Genomic DNA, 24,371 nt, shown 5'->3' with positions numbered 1-24,371 from the left:
CCCATTACCAGTTAAAAATCTGTTTAACACCTCTTTAAATTTACTCACATCCCTGCCTCCACCGCACTCTGGAGTAGCAAATTCCACAGATCCACAACCCTTTGGGAGTAGCTTCTCCTCAAATCTGTTTTAAATTTTCTATCTCTTATTCTAAGATTTTGATCTGTTGTTTTAGAATGCCTCAAGAGGAAGCATCTGCTATACGTCTACTTTATTAATACCTTTTATCATCTTGTATATCTCAATTTGATCTCCCCTCGTTCTTCTAAACTCTAGAGTATGGGCTAAACTGTTCAATATCACCTCAAATGATAAATCCCTTATCTCTTGACTCAATCTAGTGAACCTCCTCGGAACTGCCTCCAATGCCACTGCATCCTTCCTCAAATAATGGGACCAAAAGTGATAATAATAATCTTTATTGTCACAAGTAGGCTTACATTAACACAGCAATGAAGTTACTGTGAAAAGCCTGTGGTCACCACATTCCGGTACCTGTTCGGGTACGTGAAGGAGAATTCAGAATGTCCAAATTACCTAACAGCATGTCTTTCGGAACTTGCGGGAGGAAACTGGAGCACCTGGAGGAAACCCATGCAGACACTGGGAGAACGTGCAGGCACTGCACAGACATTGACCCAAGCCAGGAATCGAATCTGGAACCCTATGTGCAGAATACTCCAAGTGTGATCTTGCCAATGCCTTGTATAGTTGCAACAACACTTCTTTACCTTTATACTCAATTTATTTTGCTATAAATGCCAATGTTCCTTTTGCTTTCCTTATTATCTGCTGCACCTGCATGCTCGTTTTCTGTGACTCATGCATGAGGACACCAGATCCCTCTGCATTGGAGCACCCTGAAGTCTCTTCCCATTTAGATAATAAGTTGCTCTTCCATTTTCTCGACCAAAATGCTTGACCTCACACTTAACTACATTAAACTCCATCTGGCACATTTTGGCCCAGTCTCCTAACCTATCTGTATCCATTTGTAAGGTTCTTATTTCCTCATTGCAACTTGCTGTCCCACCTATTTTTGTGTCATCTGCAAATTTGGCTGGATAACCTTCTATCCCTGTATCCAAGACTTTAATGTAGATTGTAAATAGCTGGCACCCCCACTAGTTATGTCTTGCTGTCCAGAAAATTACCCATTTATCCCGACTCTCTGTCTTCTGTCCGTCAGCCAGTCTTCTATCCATGCTAATAAATTGCCCCTAATCCCATATGATCACACCTTGTGAATTAACCTTCTATGTGGCACCTTATGAAACCCTTTCCGAAAGTCTAGATAGACTACATCTACAGGATCCCCATTATCCACTTTGCTTGTTGCATCTTCTCAGAACTCAAGCAAATTAGTCAAACATGATTTGCCTTGCATAAAACCATGCTGACTCTGATGGATAGCGCTTTGGCTTTCCAAAAGTCCTGATATTACGACCTTGATAATTGATTCTAACAATTTTCCAACAACACATGTTAAACTAACTGGTCTGTAATTTCCCACATTCTGCCTCCCTCCCTTTTTGAATAGCGTTTTTCCAATCAACTGGAGCCTTTCCCATGCCCAGGGAATTTTGGAATATCATAACCAATGGACCCACTATCTCTGCTTCCACTTCCTTTAACACCCAGGATGTAGGCCATCAGGCCCTGGGGACTTGTCTGCCCTCAATCCCAAGAGTCCGTTTAGTACCGTTTCCCTATTGATGCTGATTGTTCCAAGTTCCACCCTTTCTATTACCTCAGATTTGCCCGATCCTCGTGTCCTCCACCATGAAAACTGAGGCAAGGTATTGATTTAGCGTCTTTGCCATTTCTGTGTTTCCCACTATTAACTCACCGGTTTCACCTTCTAAAGGACCAGCATTCACTTAGCGCCTCTCTTCCCTTTTATGTACCTGTAGAAGCTTTTGCTATCATTTTTTGATATTTTGCTCTGTTTTCTTTTTTCTTAATTAACCGTAACTCTTTTTATTACATTTTTAGCATCCCTTTGCTTATGTTTGAAAGTTTCCCAGTCTTCCAGCCTGCCACTGGCCTGTGCAATATGATGTACCTTAGTTTTTGTCTTTATAATGTCCTTGACCTCCTTGTTTACCGTGGATGTTTTTAACCCCTCTTGCCATCTTTCTTCCTCACTGGGTTATATTTTAGTTGTGAGGAATTGAGTATTTCCTGAAACAACTACTACTGCTCATCAGCTGTTTACCTTTTAGCCTTCCTGCCAAGTCAATATGGGCCAAATCTGTCCTCAAGCCTATGTACTTTCCTTTGTTTAATTCCAGAACACTAGTGTGGGACTCCAGTTTCTCGCCCCCAAACAGAATCTTGAATTCTACCCGACTATGGTCAGTACTCCCGAGTGGATCCTTAACTGTGAGCTCATTAATTAATCCCTCCTCATCACAGAATACCAAATTGAGAGTGGACTCCTCTTTGGTTGGTTCCCCAGCATACTGTTCCAGGAAACAATCTCTAATGCATTCAATGAACTCCAGGCTACCCTTGCCAATTTGATTCCTCCAGTCTATGTGTAGATTAAAATCATCCATTATTATTGCTGTACGTTTTTTATAAGCCCCCAGTAATTCCTGGTTTATACTGTGCCCCACTGTAAAACTACTGTTTGAGGACCTATTGATTACTCTTACCAAGGAATTCTTCTCTTTGTTATTTCTACCTAGACTGATTCCACATCTGATCCTTTTCCTCGCCAGCAGGGCTACGCCACCTCCTTTTCCTTTCAGCCTGTCCTTCTAAAATACTGCGTACCCATAGATATTCAATTCCCAGACCTGGTCTCCCTGTAACCATGTTTCAGTAATCCCTACCAAGTTATAACCTTTTGTTTCTATTTGCGCCGTTAGCTCATTGAGTTTGTTACAAATGCTTTTTGCAGTTAGATACAAAGCTTTTAAATTTGTTTTAATGTTACATTTCCCAACTCTTCAATAATTCCTTGGGTGCACAAAGACATTCACGTGTTCTGTCCCACACTTTTATTTTCTGGTAACCATCCACCACATTGCTAACTGCAGTCTTACCATCTCATTGAAATTGGATTTTCTGGTTTCCCCTACAACTGAACCCCCAACCATTTAGTTTAAAGCACTACCGACAGCCCCAGTTATGCGATTCGCTAGGACTCTGGTCCCAGCATGACTCAGATGAAGAATATCCTTTCGGAACAGGTCCCCTCTCCCCCAGTACTGGTGTCAATGTGCCACAAATCCAAACCCATTTCTCCCACACCAATCTTTGAGCTACAGAGTGAGCCTTCCCTCCCACTGACAACCTGTGCATTCTCCTGCTGGTCTCCAGCTGATGGGCTGGCCCTGCTCACCACCTCCCATGAGAACACCTCGAAGGAGAGCTCCGAGGATGCCACCAGCCACCAGCGTAGAGACGCTCACATCGGTGTGCAACAGTAGTAGTCTGTACATCTGGGGCACAATCTAGTGAGCAACACACAGTTGGGCTGGTTTAGCACAGTGGGCTAAACAGCTGGCTTGTAATGCAGAACATTTCCAGCAGCGCGGGTTCAATCCCCGTACCGGCCTCCCAGAACAAGCGGCGGAATGTGGCGACTATGGGCTTTTCACAGTAACTTCATTGAAGCCTACTTGTGACAATATATTATTATTATCATTATTACTGATGTACATCAGGTGGAGGCAGCAAATGCCCAGGGGAGACAGCAATCAGAGGTCTACTGGACCCCAGGACCCAGCTGGGTCCCAGTCATATGCTGAGCCACTGGACCAGGTTTACCTGAAGCTGATGCAGATGATAGTGTGTGGCCATGAAAGGCCGTATATTCAGAGGGGAATGTTAGCAACCCTCCAGCAGGTCCATAGCCATTGAAGGAGTCCCAGAGGCTAGGGGCACAGGAGATGGCACTGGAATGAATGGCACAGAGGCGAAAACTGCTAGGGTGGCAGCCGCAGTGGAGAGCCTGATGCATGGCATCGGCAGCATGTGTGCAGGTGTCCAAGGTTTGGTTCAGTCAGTGTCGACCATCACTGAGGGCCTCAGCAGAATGTCTGACATGCTGGGGTACGTGACCCAGTACCAGATCTTAACGAGGCACTGCAGGACATTTTCACGTCCAAGGTGAGCATAGCCAAGGGGCTGCGGCGCTTGTCCCAATCACAGGTGGGCATTGCCGGGACACTGCAGTGTGTCCCAGTCACTGAGGCGCATTGTCGACAATGCTGCAGGCATTGGGGAGCTGCCAGGTCTGGTAGAACCAGATGACGCGGGGCAGCTGAGCTCAAACCAGCTGCCCCTCCACCCGAAGGTGAACCCCAGGGCCCTATGGACACCGACCATGAGAAGAGGGTCCCAGTTTCCAAAACGGACCCATCCTTTTTTAAAAATTTAGAGTACCCAATCAATTTTTTCCAATTAAGGGCCAATTTAACATGACCAATCCATCTACACTGCTCATCTTTGGGTTGTGGGGGCGAAACCCACACAGACACGGGGAGAATGTGCAAACTCCACACAGACGGTGACCCAGAGCCGGGATCGAACTTGGGACCTCGGCGCCATGAGGCAGCAGTGCTAACCACTGCGCCACCGTGCTGCCCTCGGACCCATCCTATGGAATGACGACAGTGATCACTCCTTCTGCCGAGTTCCACCCCTCTGACGATGCTGCATCTTGCAGTCAGCACCCGTAACTGGGTGGCACGGCTGTGCGTGTGCCGCCTGCTTTTGCACCGAGGCCGTCCTGCCCCTGCGGATGCCCGCCAGTGGCATCAACGGCCATGGGATGTGGTAAACAGCTGGCTGCCTCCAACTCTGTGCATCCTGGGGACACACCTAGATGCAGTAGTAGAGCATGGTAGTATCATCAACCTCTGACAGTGACGCACTGACAGTGCCGACACAGTCCCAGCATCCTGGATTCATGTAACACAGATCCTGGGAGGATGGGAAATGGGGAGGGGGGGGTGGGGGTGGGTGTATGAGGAGGAGGAGGAGAGGACTGTGAAGGGAGGGGGAGTGCAGAGGGATGGAGCGAGGTAAGGGGAAGGAGAGAAGGGGTGCAGTGATGGTCTCGGCCACGTTCTATGTGAAGCGGGTGATGACAAAGGCCTTCCAGGCTTGCCGGATCCTCTCCCCTGCCGCCTGTTCTCCAGCCTCCAGCTGGTCCTCCCGTTCCTCCCCTGGATAATCCATCAACCCTTCCTGGTCTGGCACCCCTCAGAGCTGGCCATATATTCCTCCCACTCACCTCCAGCACTTTGCCCAACTGTTGTGCCAGGTTGTGGAGGACAGAGCGGGCAACCCTCTGGGAGGTGTTCCGGAGCAGTCGAAGCATCAGATCCGCATTTTCAGCAGACCCGCGCCGCTCAATGACAGACGAGGTGGCCACATGGGCCTCACTGTATTGGATCTCTGAATTTGTCACCGGCCTCCATACTGGCATCATTAGCCAGGTCCTCAGCAGGGTACCCCTTACCCAGAGGAGCCAACCGGCCATCCTGGGGAGGTCTTCAAAGATGTTGGGGATGTCTGACTGCCCCAGGATGTAATTGGCGTGCACACTCTGTGGAATACGTGTACACATAGGCATGATCTTCATGTAGTGATCGCCCATGAGCTGGATATTCTGGGTGGAACCCTTCTTGTTGATGTAGGATCCTCCAGACGGTGCGGTGCGAGCAAGGAGATATGCATGCCATCTATAAGCCCCTGGATCTGGGGCTTCCTGCCAATGGCGAAGAATCCTGCTGCCCGGGCATCCTGTTGTGCTTGGTCCATGTCGAAGTTTATGTAGTCGGGTGCACCTGTGGACTGTAGCTTGTCAGATGCCACACAAGCCCCGCTCGAGCCCTGGAATGATCATGAGGCGTAAAAGTTCAGGACTGTAGTGACCTTGGCCACCGGGAGTGGTGTCCTCCTCCTCCACGTGGTGCCAAGTCCTCAAGGACATGGCAGAGGAGCCACATTGTCTGCTTGTTAAGGCGGAGCCTCCTACGGCACGTGTTGTCCGTCATCTGCTTGAAAGACTATCGGCCCTCTCGGGCTCCATCTCTGGATCTCACCCTAGCTTGATGGGCAGCCTAGTCCTCTGGGTGGGGCAGGACCCAGCACATGGGCCACCGCCTCAAGTCTCTGTCGACTCTGCTGCTGCCGTCACCTTCTCCAGAGCTTAGCGACCTGGCCTGCCAGCAGCACCACCAGGGCAAGTTCCGCAAGGTTCAGAATATCGTCCATACGGTTAGATATCTGCAAGGAATTAGGAGAGAGTGTGAGGCTGACAAACAGCGATGTCATCGACTCCGGGAACCACAAGTCCCCCCATTGCTATCCTCTGCCCCATCCAGCACACCCTGCTCACTCACCCCCGGCCACAGTGGTGGAGGGGGGGTGGGGGGTGGGGTTGGGGGGGGGGGGGGGGAGCCTGCTCACCGGCCCTTGCACCTCATACACCTGCACATATCATTACGTGGACCGGGCCCAGGTTCCCTACTTGTTGCACTCGCTGACCCTCCGGTCGGAGACATGTCCCCAGGACTGGAACCCTCTGTGTTCGGATGTTGGCTGCTGCGTCTGTGGTGTTGCCTCCTGCAGTGTTCAGGCATCATGGTCTGAATGGGATACCAGACAATAACCCTTATATGCTACATGGCACAGCCACCCACGTGAATCCAATTGGGATGTGTGAAATGCTCACTTAACTACGATTGGCAATTCCCTAATAGCAATAGCATTCAGCCACATGGTAGAGGCCTCTGTGGTCAGTGGGAGTCATGGGTGGTCAGTAGGACATATTAGCAGGGGCTATGGTTTCCCCCCGGAATGGGTACACATGATCCAGGGTTTGGCAAGGCGGCCCACCCCCTCCGAGCACGGGCAGCAAACCCAGTGCCCCCGGCCCTGCTTGTGAGTGAAGGTGGCTACAAACCTCCGGTCCCCGCAACAGCCCTTTCGTCAGGTTCACATTTTTAAAAAGGGGTATTAATCGGCGCCTGTGTGACTCAGTGTTGGGAAGGTGATTAGATCACGGAAGGCTGTTGGATACGGGGTGGCAATTGTATGGAAATTGGGTAAGTGGTGATTATTGGTTTCTCGCCATTTTACGGCGGGATCCCCATTTCAGCTACGAATGCGGGCCGTTTGGATCGCAAATGGTTTGGCGTCCTGCACGGTTCTCATTTTTAACGCCTCTCACTATTTAAATGCCTTGTTTCAATCTTACTCGTGCATAACAAGGCCACTGAATCGCGGCCATTGTTTTGATTCCAGTGTGGCATCACGGAGCCTTTGTAAAATAGAAGTAATTGGGAACTTGTCCCTTGGCTGTAGTCGTACATGACATGAAGCTGTTTTGAGATCAGCAACTTGATCAATGTCCTTTCCTCAATCATGGCAGAAAAGTGGGATGTCACTTATTTTATTTTTATAAATTTAGATTACCCAATTATTTTTTCCAATTAAGGGGCAATTTAGCGTGGCCAATCCACCTACTCTGCACATTTTTGGGTTGTGGGGGCGAAACCCACGCAGACACGGGGAGAATGTGCAAACTTCACACGGACAGTGACCCAGAGCCGGGATCGAACCTGGGACCTCAGCGCCGTGAGGCGGTTGTGCTAACCACTAGGCCACCGTGCTGCCCCGGGGATGTCACTGATACCACAATGTTCAGTTCCATTCAAAACTTCTCAGACGACGAAGCAGTCTTTGCCCACAGCAGCAAGACCTGGGCAATGTTAAGGCTTCGGATGGCCAGTGGCAATTAATATGCAACCTGCAAATATGTCAGATAAAGTCCATCTTAAACAAGTGAAAGTCTAATTCCCTCCTTTGACATTTGTGCATGTTGCAATCACTGAATTCCTCAACAACAATATCCTGGGGGTTACCATTGATCAGAAACTGAACTAGACCAGCTGCATAAATAAGTACTGTGGCTACTAGAGGAGGCCAGAGGCAGGACATAATGTGGTAAGTAACTCTCTGGGCTACATAAAGCCTTTCCACCACCCATAAGATGCAAGTCAGGTGTGAGATGTAATATTCTCCACTTGCCTGGATGAGTGTGCCTCTGACAACATTCAAGAAGTTTGACCATCATCCAGGGCAATGCAACCCCCTTGATCAGCATCCCATTCACTGCCTTAAACAGTCACTGTCTTAAACATTCAGTGCCTTAAACATTCACTCCAAACACTGGTGCACTGTGACTTTTCTTCATTCATGGGATGTGTGGGCATCACTGGCCTGGCCAGCATTTGTTGCCCATCCCGGAGGGCATGTAAGAGTCAACCACACTGCTGTAGATCTGGCATCACATGTGGACCGGACCAGGTGAGGATGACAGATTTCCATCCCTAAAGGCTCATTGGGCCTCCTTCAATAGGAACTCAAAAACACTTGAACTCTGCTGTCCAGAAGAACAGGGCAGCTGGTGTTTAGAAATATAACCTGAAAGTTCCACTCCGAATCGCACATTATCGCACAAACTTGGAAATAAATTGCTGTTTTATCATTGTTGGGCCACAATCCATACACTGTCTACCTCAGAGCGCTTTGATGAGTGTACCCACACTGCAATGGTTAAAGAAGGTAATTCACCAACACCTTCTTGGGGGCAATTGGGGATGGACAATTAATGCTGACCCCCCCACCACCACATGCACGCCATGACCACTCATCTCATTGTTCCCTCACATTCACTGATTTGTGAGGGCTGTTTCTCTCTCCCCAACTTTTAATTTCTCTGTCTTCATAATTTCTTTGTTCCTTTCAGGTGAGCGGTTGTTGATATGCAATGATGCAGTTGCTTTGCTAGTACACATTTTTTTAAATGTTGAAGTTAAATGTGTTTTTCAACATCTTAAAAAGCTGAACCATATGAATCCAACGTAAGGCAAGATTTATTTATGGAATAAAAACTGTTGTTGGCAATGAATTTGTGATACTTCCTTGTACATGGGTTGTATATGCTGAAATGGCATATTGTGTGCCCACTGACTCCTCCTCAGTGCACGTACCTGAATACTGTTTGCTGCTGGTTGAAGGCCTTGACAAGATTGGCGTAACTATCTGCTCACCCTCACAAATGGCCCCACTGGGAGATCTGTTTCTCTTGGGCAGAGTAGGTTTTAATCTTCTTGTCCCTCCCTTGCTGTTTGAATGAAAGTAAGATTTGTATTTATATATCGCCTTTCACAACCACTTACCAAAGCAAGCTGCAGATAATGAAGTAGGTGTGAAGTATAGTCACTTGTAGTGTATGAAATGTGACAGCAAATTTGTGGCCAGCGAGCTTACACAAACAGTATTATGGTAGCCAGATAATGTTTTTAAAAAATTGTCATTGAGGGATGAATATCCACCAACACTGCAGAGAAGTGATCCGTTACTCCAAAATAGTGCCTTTTACACCTAATCCGAGAGGGCAGGCAGGGCCTCAGTTTATGATTTCATCTGGTATCTCTGACTCTGCAGCCCTCCCTTCATGCTGCAGTAGAGTGTTATCCTAGATGTTTGTGCTAAAGTCCTGGAGTGGAACTTGAATCTGGAATCTTCTGACTGAGCTAGGCATAGCGCTCATGCCTATGTAAGAAGCTGTGATCGGTGTATATATTATTTGTAAAATCAGGCTCAGCATGGAAGTGCAATGAGGGAAACTTAAGGTTATATTTTTCTGCAGCTATTCATCACTGCTGCAAGTGATGAAGTTGAAAATCCCCTATCCTCTCCTAGTTTGGGGAATGGGGATTGCCTAAGTTTTAGCAGTGGTTTATGGAAATGGGAATCGATAGGGAAGTTTAAAAAAAATGGTAACTCTATTTCAACCTGTGCACTTAGTTTTAATGAGGAGCATCTAATTCATTCTGAGAAGCTAGATCAGTTATTAAAATGTTTTATAGATGCATGACTCTATTTTAAAATGATTTTATTTTTAACTTCTGCATACCAGCGGCATATGAAAAGAGTGCTGAAGATGTTCATGAAGCAAGTGTTTTTTTTTTACTGTATTGCCTGTGAACCAGAAAGAACGGAGTACTTCTCACTGCCCCAACCCCAACAACTAACATTTTAAACTCTCTGCAATCTCCCCGACTTGGTAATCGGCTGATCACAGCCCCTCCCATATTGGCAACCCCCACCTTAATGTTTTTATTCCCTACAACACCCCCCTGCCCCCTCCCCCCACACCCGACATTATTAGTCTGACCCGTCATCCACTCATCGGCTACTTTTCAGCACAACACAGCCAGCTTGCCAATCTGCCTGACTATTTGTTCGGAAACTGGTGAGAAGGAGCCTGTAAATGTAAATGAGAAGTTTGGGTGAAGGAGTCTGCATTTTGCTGATTTTCTGTAAATGAGGTTGTTTATATTTCATCTACCGATGAATACACCTCTCTTGTGTCTCTCTGGCTGTGAGTCTTATAAAGCTGGGACTGAATTCTACAAAATCAGCACATGGTTATTCACTGCCATCTCTTGAGTATCCTGTGTCAGGTGATTTATGAGAACCTTCAAACATAGAAGTCAAATAGAAACATCTGCTATCTGTGAGAGAACAACACTTCTCTGCTGAACTGAAATCATTTAGGGACAGGACAAAGAGCATGGATTTTTGTGTGGAACAATAAGTTCTCTTGGGCAACACAAATAAGGAGGAGGTAAAAGTTTCTTTGGTATATCCCTTTTTTTGCTTCATCCGTGGCATTTCCTGCTTTGCAGGGTGCTGCTCCATGTCCCTGATGTTTGGATATGAGCCACCTTTCAGTACTTTGTATGATATGAGAAAATAAAGTGCATCTTCAATTTAAACCCGCAGCTTGTGAAAATGAACAGGTATGATATTTCTGCATTAACGTTTGTCCATTATAATTATGGCACTGCCCATTTTTGGGCACAGTTAGGATAAGTTTATAATCGTTGAAGTAGTGCTACAAATCTTTTGTTTTTTAAGACTACTGGGTTAAAGTTTTGGAAAAGCACACTATTTATTTAGCTTTTAAGTTTGTCATCATAAATCAAATTAATATTTTTTTTAAATTCTTATGTAAAAGTATTAACTTTTTTAATGTCCATAACCTGTTTTATGCCATAATAAAGTATGCTATGAATACTGCAAATTGTAATCTGATTGTGAGCCTCTGGGCTTAGGTCTATAATTAGAATAATTCCTGGCATACATAATCAGACCTCTCTTGAAAGAGAGTAGAGACAGGCATAATCATTTTCTGTTCCTATGACAACCACTAATGGTAGACCAAGGCTACCTGCCTGATGGAAAAGGCCTCATTAGTGTGTGAATGATAAATATATGCATAAACAAAAGATACTGCATGTATCTGTTTTTGAGAAATTGTGCCTAAAAAAAAAAAATTTGGGAAGCATTCATCAAGATAGGATTCTCTAATCAGATTAGTACTAGATTGTGGGAGACTTGCCAAATTAAAGCAAAATATGATTGCTTTGTGAAAATTGAAATATTTAATAAAGAAAGTGAACATATTGCTGAGTGAAGTGAATTCGAGAAAACTATTTTCTTTTAACAAACTTCATTGACATGATTTCCAGATCTGATAACATGCTTGCTGATGCTGGTTGCTTGAGTCATTCAATTTGACTGTGGGAAGTATAACAATATGGCCTCAAAGGTGTGGTATCATGGAAATGGACCAGGTATAAGGGGCAAGAAACTGGTTTTAGACATGAAGTGGGTGGCATTCCTGGAATGTAATTTTTTTGTAAAGAAAACATTTTTAAAAATCCGGGACCTCCAGTGATCCCTTTATGGAGTGATGGTTCGGGATACCATTAAGGACCATGAATAAATACAGGAAAACTGAATATGTGCAGCCACATTTGGCAGTTAGACTTTCATTACCATATTAGAGGCTCTTTTGGATCATCTTTCAAAAACATAAATGTTTCCATCTCCAAAAAACCTTTTCATAATGGAAATGGATTTTTAAGGTCATACGAAAGATTAAATTCTTTAAAAGGGAAAAATATTTGTTAAACATGCAGTCGCTCCAACATGGGCCTGTGGATCAAATGGTCTATTTCTGTGTTGAAATGCTAAGATTCAAAAAGATGTTTTGTGACTTACCATATCTTCATTCATGTTTCCTCAAAATTTTGGGGGATTATTCTGTGTTTTCAAGAGCATCCTTTTAGGTGACAAGAAGAATAAATCCTGTGTATCTTCTCACCAGAATGGGAGTATGTCGTTAGCACAGTTAGAAATTTAAAATCAGGAAACCTGTCCATGATAGCCTGCAAGAACAGCAATGGCATTCTTTCAAGCTGTTAAACTGAAAGAAATAATATCTTAAAAGTCCAAGATGTACATGTCCTACACAAAAAGCCCTTTGAATGAATATTTACAAAATTGGGACAAAAATAGTCCAATACTTTTGGAAAGACTCGAGTACAAATTGGGGATTGTACTTTCCCATAATTAAAATTTTTTTTTAGAGTACCCAGTTCATTTTTTCCAATTAAGGGGCAATTTAGTGTGTTCAATCCACCTACCTTGCACATCTTTGGGTTGTGGGGGCGAAACCCATGCAAACACGGGGAGAACATGCAAACTCCACACGGACAGTGACCCAGAGCCGGGAAGTGACCCAGAGCCGGGAGCAAACCTGGGACCTCAATGCTATAAGACTGCAGTGCTACCACTGCACCACCGTGCTGCCCCCCCCATAATTATTTTTCTTCGTCCTTACGTTTGCTTATCTTCCTCCCTCTTCCTCTCTTCTCTATCACCACATATTATTGTTCAACAAAGGGCAGGCAACTTGCTTTACAGCCTCTCCCAGGTAATTTGGGTAATTAGCCATAGCCCATGAAGTACCATAGTCATCTCTCCATTAGAGAGAGAGGAGTGGTTACGACCCACTCTACATCAAGCATGGGACAAAGTAAAGATGCAGGTTTCCATGAACTACCACAATCACACATTATCAACATCTGTGATGCAGTGATTAAAAGAGGTGATTCCCTAATTTATTCATCTTTTAACTCCTTTTTTGCTGGATTTTGACAGCTCAACTGAGATCTGGTACAAACTATAGAGAATTGTCATCATGCACCTGCATCCTAATGTGTGGCAGAATTTTTTAAAGAAGGAAAACCCTTTCTATGTGACGTTTAAAAATTCTCAATGTGGAACCTGAATTTGTGTTATACAAGAAGAATGCACCTGAATATATAAAATAGCCTTGTTGATTTCATAATTTGCAAAATAATGGTTTTCATAACATTTTACATGATGTAGAAAAATATACCTTCTAGATGAGTCTCAACAAGCTATGGGCAAAAAACATGAGTGTTTTGTTCATTGAAGCGCCAGACACATCAATCAAAGAGGCAAAGAAAGGTCCAATGAGGTGAGGAAGATCCAACTTTTGCAGTCATTATTTTCATTAGAACAGCAATCAGGTTTTGTTTTGGTTTTTGGATCACAAGCTATAGGTTTCTGTAGTGCTCTAGACTAGGAATAAATATTTCGGCAATCGGGTACTTTTAAATAAAACCAATCTCAATTCACAAATTATTATACAGAAATGCACTTCATTATGCTTCTCAATCTATTGCTAGTGACTTGAACGGAACCATACTGCTATTGCTGATGGTTGATTGTGCACAGAATAGCTTAATGGTGACAGTACTCATCAGCATAGAGTTCAGCTGGCGGTCAGCAACAAATAATTCAAGATTGTTTCTAAGTTTGTGGCTGGCGGAATTTGCTTCTTATACTTAGCTGGCAGGGCTGCTGATTCTAGTTATTTTGATTAGAAAGGAAATATATTCACTTAGCAACTGCATTTGCACAACGCACGGCATTTATACTGCCTCCGAAGGTTTTGCATTGTAAAGGCACAATTGAACTTTATTGTTGATTGATAGACAAAAGACTTTTTGGTTTTGCAGTGGTGCCAATTAGTCTGTTAGACTTGCTTACTTTGAATTCTCATCATGTGAATTGAATGAAATAAGAAAATACCTGTATATAACTGCAAAGGTAAATGGCTTTAGATTTCCTAAGCATCATTCACAGACAAGTGTGTGAATTGTCTTTTGTTTGCTGTTGAGAATTAAAATTGCCAGCCTGGGGCCAGCAGACTTTTTAAATGAAAGTATTTACAACTTCAGCAGTAAACAAGGGGTGTGACAGCAGAGTTTTATCAGAAGAACTTTATAGCCTTTGAATGGAAATTTGGCAGGAAAAGGGGAAGGTTTATTGCTTTATAGCCTTCCTCACTTGGTCCACATTTCTTAGGAGAAAACTGAAAAGGGATAAAGGGAAAAAGGATGTGACACAGTAGTTTGTTTTAGGGGTTGATGAGCTTGTCACCAATTTTGTTGAGGCAGGATCGGGGGTAGTGCTAAGATATGTCACATAGTTATGCAGTTCAGGAAGCTATTACTTGTGAACTGAAACACAAAATACAGTTAATTTGCATTTTGACAGCATGTGTAGATTCAACTGAATCCAAAGTTGCATTTTTACTGAGTATTTTGATTTTGTACTATTAAAATAATTACATATTTTAAGAAAGCATTGACCATTATATCCTTGAAATTTGATTGTAGAGGGAAATCAACTTTTTCAAAACAGTTAGGTGCACAAAATACAACCTCCTAACAACTATGAAGTTAGTTTATTTTGAAAATGATTTTGCCATAGAATCTAATTTTTCGAATTGAACTCTTGTCAATAATTCACTTGAAGCTGCCTTCAGAAATAATTGGGCTTTAATTATAATGATGATTATAATTATATAAGTGTCACAAGTAGGCTTACATTAACACTGCAATGAAGTTACTGTGAAAATCCCTTAGTCGCCACACTATGGCGCCTGTTCGGGTGCACTGAGGGAGAATTCAGAATGTCAAATTCACTTAATAAGCACATCTTTTGGGACTTATGTGAGGAAACCAGAGCACCCGGAGGAAACCCACGCAGACATGGGGAGAATGTGCAGACTCCGCACAGACAATGACCCAAGCCAGGAATCGAACCTGGCTCCCTGGCGCTATGAAGCAACAGTGTGAGCCACTGTGCTGCCCAGATTAGAGGTGACATGAGGAAAAATATTTTCACCTAGAGTGGTGGGACGTCTGGAATTCACTGCCTGAATTAGTGTGCCTGAATTGTGCAGTATAATGAAAATTAAGATATAACATTGAAGTACTTTGCATATGAATATGTTCTTCATGTTATGGAGTGCCTCAGAAGTAGGAAATGCACACAATCTAATCTTTTACCCTACTTCCATCACAGGAAAGAACAGTATGCCACTGTTTACAGATAGATTCCATCTGTCTGAATTCCTATTTAAATTTAGATGTAGACATATATAATCAACTTGTGCTTTATATCAGGGTTTTTCGAAGTGTGGGTGGGTCGTGGAAGGGTGCCAGGAGGATCACAGACTAATTGGTCACACCATTCCTGCGGCGGTCCCGATCGTGGGGAAAATGCCCAACAGCCTCTGCTGCCTTTTACAATGAAAATGGTGGCTGCTGCCGCCTTTTAAATGAAAATAAATTGGGCTGTGTGGAGTCTTCTGGCCACAAACAGCACCAAAGAGCAGGTCACATGCCCAGTACATATACCTGAGGTCAAGCGCCCTCCACCTGCGTGTTGTTTTTTAAAAAATGACAATTAAATTTTATTTACAAAATTGGAGCATCATAAAAGTTTGCTTCTTCCAGGGGGACATTAGAATTGTTTGACAAATGCTCAATTTCCATTTTGCCCTCTTGCTCCTTTTGTAATTTAGTCCAGCTTGACGAAGCCGATGTCTTTAGCGTATTGTCTGAAGCACTAGCGGCACATGTTGAGGCCGTATTTCCGGATCAGGCCTTGTCGGTTTGCACAAACTCGGCATGACTGAATTTCCTGGGGTGAGACCAGTAAAGCTGATGATGACCCACGGCCGCCAGACACAGAAAAAGGGAGGTGGGCACCTGCGTGTTGTTAGCGCCAAATCATGGAGCAGAGTTGCTTCCATTGTCCAGCTGCTTGTAAGAGGACTGTTAAGATGGATCATTTTCTTACAAGTAAGAGACAGCCATAGACTCCAAATAGGGTATGTACTGGACAGGATCTCATAACTGAAACTGCTGGAGACAGCCACTCAGGAGATTCTAGGGCAGGATAGAGTAGTGCTAGTGATAGCTCTGTACAGAGCTGCATGGCCTCTGCTTAAAAGTGTACAAAGAAGAAACGTAACTCGGGAACAAAGCAGTATAAGATATTGTTTTGTCAATTATGCCAAGGCAAATAAGGATGCAAAGACCATGTGAATTCTATGCAAGGATATATTGGCAAATGAGAGGGAAAGTTTCCGATTTTGAAAGAGATGCTGGGTGAAAAATTATTATTTTTATAAATTTCGAGTACCCAATTCATTTTTTCCAATTAAGGGGCAATTTAGCGTGGCCAATCCACCTACTCTGCACATCTTTGGGTTCTGGGGGCGAAACCCACGCAAACACGGGAGAATGTGCAAACTCCACACGGACAGTGACCCAGAACCGGGATGGAACCTGGGATCTCGGCCCGTGAGGCAGCAGGGCTAACCCACTGCGCCACCGTGCTTCCGAAAAATTATTTTTGAAGTTGAGACCCCAGAGTCAGTTATTAACTTATTGACTCCAAGTTCAGGGTCCATCCTGTTTGTTCCTGTTAATTCCCTTATTTTCACTTCTTTTATATTTGCCGTTATATTTTTGATCCATGATGATTTATTGACATGTGTCTTTAAGGCAGCTGCATTTTAATTCAAGCAGCAGGAAGTTGTGGCCTGTGCCTTGAAAGCAAGCAGAGGATTTCAGTAGCAGGAGAGATCAGTGATGACTCGGTTTGACTGATTTGGCTGGTGTTCAATGAATGGCCGAAAGGGTGATGCTCTGCCTGGTAACATGAGGTGATTGGATCTGTTCCAACTGAAATGGTTCAGAGACCTAAAAAGCTTTCAGTTTTGCATTGGCAGCTAAATGAGAACCTATCTTTTTCTCACTATTTTATCTAGTAATAACCAGCTAATTCTCAAAGAGTCACTGTGGGAATCCCAACTCTCTTAGCAGAAAAGGCTGATGTTCAACCAGGAACCTATCCTAGAAAAGTTGTGAGTAAGACATTGCTAACTGCAAGGAAGATTATTACAAGCTGTAAACCAGAGACTTAATCCACACTCATACTGTAAAGGAAGTGCACCAAAGAACTCATTATCTGAAGCAAGGACTCTAATCCTTATTATTCTTTACCTCTTCCCTCCCCTCTTGTATTTGTCTTGTGTGAGTAGAGGGTGGGGCAGTTAAAGTGGGAGTCTGGTATTAGCTTGTCATTAAGCAGCTGTATTGGCTGCATATTTCATGTTTATTCTTGTTATAAAAAACAGTAATTGTGTTTAAACGTACATACCTGATGACAAGAATCATTGGGCAGCAAAGGGCCAACGGTTTTGGGAATTTTTATGATTTATTGGTTCCTTCACTTGTGTTGTGACTCCAGGACATGTGGGGCTGGAATTGGCGTGCGCTTACCAGGGTGGCATAACACTACGCTGCTGTAGCTGACCTGTGATACCACATTGAAAACATGCCAAAAGCCAAGGAGGCTGTCGACCTTCTGGAGAAACATCTCCCAAGAGTATCACTGCTGAGTAAAACGAGCATTTTGTTGATATTGGCCTTCACAATGACGTACACGTGTGAGGTTGGATTTTCCATATTCATGAAGGTAGCACAGAAGAACTGGCTGAAGTCAGCACCTGACGTGCGCCTTGCTGTCTCCTTTGAACCTGACTCAAGTGAAATCATGAAGACCAAGCAGGCTCGCCTTTTGGAAGTAAATGAACATGGTGTGGGTCGTGAAGGTCGGCTGGCGTGGCTTGTGAAGGTCGATTGATTCACAAAAGTTTCAAAAACATGCTTTTAGATGCAAGTTTTTCTGTCTATATTTGGTGATTTTTGTGTTCATGTTGGCCATTCTGGTGCTGCAATTAGGAAATATGAATTTATATCATCCAACGCCAACCTCTGTATTGTGTGAGATAGCTGAGGATCCTCTTAGACTGCTGTTAGGATAACGGACCAGACCCCAACATTTGTTCGCATACTGGGCAAGAATCCCAAATAATCTTTTTTGAATTTGTAAAATTGTGAGGAAAGGATACTTCACCCCAGGACTGATGAATCGGACCAATAGGTATCTTTTATTTTAAAACAAACTTTAAACATAGAATTAACCACATTAACATCAAAGCAATAGCTTTACAATTATCAGTTAGACCGTTGTTAAATAAAAGGAAAAGCTTGAACTTACTATCTATGCCTGCTACTAACTCCAATTAAGCAGGCCGAAAGGGGTGGCCGGGGAGGAGAGGGAGGGGGCGCGGTTGTTGTGACGTGGCAGTGGGTGAGAGATTACATGGTCAGGGGCGGAGAAAGGGGCCATCTGGGTTGGGCTAGGTATAGGGTGGAATTAAGGAGGCGGGGGTTAAGTGGGGAAGATGACGGACGGTAGAGGGGATTGGAGGCGTAAGACTCTGGTAAGGCAGGTAACGTGGAACATCCGGGGACTAAATGGGTCGGTTAAAAGGTTGCGGGTGTTTGCGCACCTCAGGAGCTTGAAAGCGGGGGTGGTCTTTCTGCAGGAGACACACCTCCGTGTGAAGGACCCAGGTTAGGTTAAGGAAAGGGTGGGTCTGACAGGTTTTTCACTCTGGGTTTGATTCAAAAGTGAGGGGAGTGGCGATTTTAATGAGCACAAAAATGGGATTTGTGAGGGCGAAGGAGGCGAGGGATCCAGGTGGGAGATTTGCGAGTGGGGTATTGGCAGGGGCACTGGTGATGTTGGTAAATGTGTATGCCCCAAATTGGGATGATGTGGGCTTTATGAGGGGGTTGCTGGCAGTGATCCCGGATTTGGTCATGCACCAGTTGATCATGATGGTAGATTTTAACTGTGTCCTAGAGCTGAGGGTGGGTAGTGTATGAATGACGAGGGAGCTGGGGAGGTTTATGGAGAGGATGGATATAGTGGATCCATGGCACTTTCAGAACCCAGGGGAAAGGGAGTATTCCTTCTTTTCACACGTCTGTGAGGTGTATTAGAGAATTGATAACTTTGTAGTAAGTCGGGAGAATTTGGTTGGGGTGGAGGGGGCAGAGTATGCAGGGATAGTTATCTCGGACCATGCGCCCCATTGGCTGGAGATTTGGTTCAGATCGGTTTGACTTGGGGTTGTTGGCAGATGAATGTTTTTGTGATAAGGTGCAGGCAGCGATTTAAGGAGTATGTGGAGTTGAATCAGAATGGGGAGGTGTCGGTGGCCATCTTTTGGGAAGCACTGAAGGCACTGAAGATACATACTGGGGATGGGGATATGGTGTTGGAGCCAGGGAAGATAAACAAGGTGTTTATGGAGTATTACCAGAGAATTTACGAGGTGGACCCGGGGTGGGGGGTTTGGGGGGGGGGGGGGGAACGGACACGGGGCAGTTTCTGGACGAGTTGGAATTTCATTTCGCCAGATGGAGGAAGGAAAGAGGCAACCGTTTAAGGAGCTCCTGGGGCTGAGAGAGGTGCTGGATAGTATCAGGGGTATGAAGTCGGAGAAGTCTCCTGGGCCGGATGGGTACCTGGTGGAATTTTATAAGGAATTTGTGACGGATCTGACACCACATCTGTTGGGGGAGTTTAATGAAGCACTTGAGAAAGCGGAGTTGCTGGAGACGATGACGCACACAGTAATCACACTAACCCCGAAAAAGGGGAAGGACCCGGTGGAATATGAGTCCTGTAGGCTCATATCATTATTGAACACAGACGTGAAAGTTGGTGGGGAGGATGGAGGACTGTGTGCTGTGTGGGGAGGGGTGGTTGCAGAAGATCAAACAAGCTTTGTGAAGGGCAGGCATGGCAGCACAGTGGTTAGCACAGTTGCTTCACAGCTCCAGTGCCCCAGGTTCGAATCCTGGTTTGGAACACTGTCTGTGCAGAGTCTGCACATTCTCCCCGTGTCTGCGTGGGTTTCCGCCGGGTGCACCGGTTTTCTCCCACAGTCCAAAGATGTGGTGATTAGGTGGATTGGCCATTCGAAATCGCCCTTAGTGTCTAAAAAGGTTAGGTGGGGTTACTGGGTTATAGGGATAGGGTCGGCATAAGTAGGGTGCTCTTTCCCAGGGCCAGTGCAGTCTCGATGGGCCGAATGGCCTCCTTCTGCACTGGGAATTCTAAGATTCTATGCAGACGGCTGTTGAATGTAGTGATGAATCCGTCAGGGGCTCTGGTACTGGAGATGGTGGTGTCCATGGACGCAGAGAAGGCATTTGATCAGGTGGACTGGTGATACGTGTTCGAGGTTTTGGGAAGGTTTGGGTTTGGGCTGAGATTTGTGGCATGGTTGGGTTTGCTGTACGTGGCATCAAGGACAAGGGTGAGGATGAATGAAATGAGCTCGCGAAGCTTTGACTTACACAGGGGTACGAGGCAGGGGTACCCGCTATCACCGTTGATGTTTGCGCTGGCCATTGAGCCAATTGGCGAGGGCTGTTAGTGGGTAGGCGGAGTGGTGGGGATTATGAGGGGACAGAGGGAGCATCGAATGTCGATGACCTCTTGCTGTATGTTTCAGCTCCGTTGGAGAGTATGGGAAGGATTATGGGCCTGATGGGGAGGTTTAGAGGGTTCTCTGAGTGCAAACTGAATGTGGGGAAAAGCAAGGTTTTCCTGGTGAATGAGTTGGGACTACGGGCTAATTTAGTGGGGAGCCATTTACTGTAGCAAGGGTTAGGTTTCGGTATTTGGGGATTCGGGTAGCGAGGGAATGGACGGTGCTCCATAAGTGGAATTTAACAAAGCTGGTGCAGGAAGCCAGGGAAGGATACACTGCACTTAAGGTTGGCAGGGAGGGTCCAAGTGGTGAAAATGAATATTCTGCCGAGATTCTTGTTTATCTTTCAGGCTCTCCCGATCTTTATACCAAAGGCCTTTTTCGGAAGGTGGACACGATCATTTCGGACTTTGTAAGGGCAGAGAAGGTGCTGAGGGTGGGGAGGACCCTGCTACAGAAGCAGGGGCAGCAGGGAGGGTTGGCGTTGGCGAACTTGCTTCATTATTATTGGGCGACGAATGTGGGCAAAGTGCGGCGGTGGTGGGAAGGAGAAGGGGTAGAGTGGGTCAGGGTGGAGGAGGAATCTTGTAAGGGGTCTCGTTTGAGGGCTATGGTGAGGGTAGTGTTGCCAATAGCTCCGAGTAGGTGTTCAGAGAGCCCAGTGGTGCAGTCCACGGTGAAGGTATGGAATCAGTTGAGTCATTTTGGGGTGGAATGGATGTTGGTGTTAATGGGTGCTGCTGTGCGAAAATCATGGGTTTGAGCCAGGGCGGGGGGGAGGGGGCGGGGGGAAGAGAGAGTGAATAGCGTATACAGGAGGTGGAGGGAAGTGGGGCTGGTCAAGGTGAGGGATCTGTATTTGGAGGAAGGGTTCACCAGTCTGGAGGAGCTAAAGGAGAGGGTCGATCTGCCGAGGGGGAGAGAGTTCAGGTATCTGCAGGTGAGGGACTTTGCGGCAAACGTCTGGAGGGGCTTGTGTAGGTTGCCGGGTTACACTCTGCTGGAGCGACTACTGCTTCTGGATGTGGAATGGGAGAGAAGAATTGGGTATATATACAAGTGGCTGGGGGAGCAGGGAGGCGAGTGTGTGGCGAAGATCAAGGAGAGATGGGAAGCAGAGTTGGGAGGAGAGATCAATTCAGGAGTATGGAGTGAGGCACATCGTAGGGCAAACGGGACCACCTCTTGTGCAAGGATAAACCTGATACAGTTTAAGGTGGGGCACAGGGTGCATATGACTCGGGCGAGAATGAGTGGGTTCTTTCAAGGGGTTGAAAATGAGTGTGAGAGATGTTGACGGGGCCAGCGAATCACACGCACATGTTTTGGGGTTGCGAAAAATTGGGAAGATTCTGGGCGGGAGTGTTCGCTGTCTTAGCCAGGATAGTGGAGGAGGAGATGTACCCGGACCCTTTGGTGGCGAAATTTGGGATTTCAGAGAAGCCGGAACTCATGGAGAGGAGGAAGGCCGATGTCATAGCGTTCGCCCCTCTGATTGCACGCCACTGAATTTTACTGGCGTGGCGGTCGGCATCGCCACCGGGGGTAGCGGCTTGGTTGGGTGACCTGACTTCCTGCAGTTGGAGAAGATAAAATATGAGTTAAAGGGCTCTGCAGGGGGCTTTAAGAAAAGGTGAGGGATGTTTGTGACCGTGTTTGAGGAGCTGTTCGGCGCAGGGAAATGGGGGGTGAAAAAGGGAAAAAAATCTGTAGACTGGATAGTTGATTGCTGGGTAGTATGTTTCCCGGTGTGTTTATTTACTGTAACTTGTTTTGATACATGTTTGTAACAAAATACATTCAAAATAAACTCCAATTAAGCAATTCATTACAGCTGAAGTGTCACTTATAAGTAAAGTTAACAAACAGATTACTTAGTTGTGTAGAGATTTTGGAGAGTTCCTTTGAAAGATTTAGTACACTTTTGCTCAACCTAACAATGTTTGGAAAAACTGTTGTTCAACTTAAAATGCTTCCATCTAGTCAGACTCTCATACTATGGCAAACTGCAAAACTACTGACAAACCTGGCTCCACCTATTAATTACATTATCAGTATCTCAGGTCACATGACCGGTTTAGCTGGAACTAAATACAAACCATCATAATTATCTACTCTAAAGGGAATCTCCACCAATCATAACAATGTTCCATTGTCCCTCTATATGTAAACAAGTAAATGGTTACAATCAATCATGAGCACACCTTTTATAACTTAATTGCAGCTTTAGCATACACACAGTCTGGATACCTTACCGTAGGTTAACCCAGGCTTTTCATATCCCATTTTTGACATATGTTGATTCCAGTTATACAAAACCTTGATTTTAAAATTCTTATCAGGACTTGCCTTTTCCTATCTCTATGAACTCCACTAGCTTTTCTTTCAGAGTGGGGGACTCAATTACTAGGGTTCACGAGTTCATGGTGAGAGGGGAAAGGTTTAAGGGAGATATGCGTGGAAAGTTCTTGACGCAGAGGGTGGTGGGTAACTGGAACGCATTGCTGGCGGAGATGGTAGATGCGGGCACGATAGCGTCATTTAAGATGCAGAGGGATACAGATCCTTAGAAAATATGCGACAGTTTTAGATAGAGGATCTGGATCGGCGTAGGCTTGGAGGGCCGAAGGGCCTGTTCCTGTGCTGTAATTTTTCTTTGTTCTTTCAGCTCTGCAACCGTTTGCGATATCAGCACTGTTCCAATCCTGGCCTCTTGTGTATCCCCTGTTTTAATCACTCCACTGTTAGTAGCCATTCCTTAAGCTCCAAGGTCGCCTGGAATTTTCTCCCTATGTTCTTTGGTAACATTTTGTTACATAATGCTTCTATAAAATACCTTGGGATGTTTTAGTGCATTTTAGGGCGCTGTTCAAATATAAATAGTTGCTCTTGTTGCAGAGTTACCAGAGGAACCATTTTAAAAAGCTCTATTTTGCACTGGTTCATGACAGATTTTGCAGTTGTCAATAAAAGCAAATATATTTGAGCAGACATTTAATGAAAAGTACATTTTCAAAATGGGTACAATTTTCAGTGCAATGTGAGCCCATTTCATCAAATGTGTTCAAAAATTCAAATTCTACCGCCTGATATTTTGCAAAAGTAATATCAAATATCTCCCCCCACTTCAGCTTGCCCAGTTACCATTTTAATAGTATTTTCTGTTTGCAGCACTTTGCATTGCGCTTTTTCATTTGTTGCATAATGTACAAAGAAATATCTTGGCTCTAAGCATTAAGAAAGAAGAAATCATTCCAGTCCCTTATATATATTCCTTATTGCTATATTGTGCAATAAATGCGATTGTGCCTTGATTTTCATTTCTCCCCCATGGCAAATCGTTGTGCCCCTTTGTTTCCTGCATTGAAGTTAAAGTAGCTGCTGGAAGAATAGAGGTTTTCTGAGGGCTTTCTATTTATCAAGATGGTAGAGTATTTTATATGGCATATGAAATCCGTATTTGCACAATAGCATGGGTTGGCATTCCATTAATGCTCTCAAAATGTTATGTATCCCAAGCTGGAGGCCAAGTTTTCAAAGAGATCTTTACACTATGTGGGTAGAAAGGTTTGGCCATTCTGAAATCCTTGGCTCAAGCTTTTTGTGCATCTCCTGTGCAGCAGTTAATACATCGAAGGTTCCATACTACGATGCCATGGCATTACCTGTGAATTTGCCTCTGACTTTGTTCCATTGTCTCTGCAGTGAGATTTGTGGGGCTGCCCAGTACAGCGGATGT

The 24,371-nt window shown here is 44.9% G+C and overlaps 1 protein-coding gene and 1 pseudogene across 2 annotated transcripts in view; one reads left to right on the top strand and one right to left on the bottom strand.

Annotated features, from left to right (window-relative positions):
* skap2 (src kinase associated phosphoprotein 2) overlaps positions 1-24,371 on the top strand; it is a 405,881-nt gene that overhangs the window by 43,296 nt on the left and 338,214 nt on the right. The gene's annotated exons all lie outside the window — the stretch shown is intronic.
* LOC119966680 lies at positions 15,772-17,655 on the bottom strand (annotated as a pseudogene).

Source organism: Scyliorhinus canicula, chromosome 5, assembly GCF_902713615.1.
Source record: "Scyliorhinus canicula chromosome 5, sScyCan1.1, whole genome shotgun sequence".
Lineage (NCBI taxonomy): Eukaryota > Metazoa > Chordata > Chondrichthyes > Carcharhiniformes > Scyliorhinidae > Scyliorhinus > Scyliorhinus canicula.
Note: the sequence above shows the minus strand (reverse complement) of the source record. Positions and strands in the feature narration are given on the sequence as shown.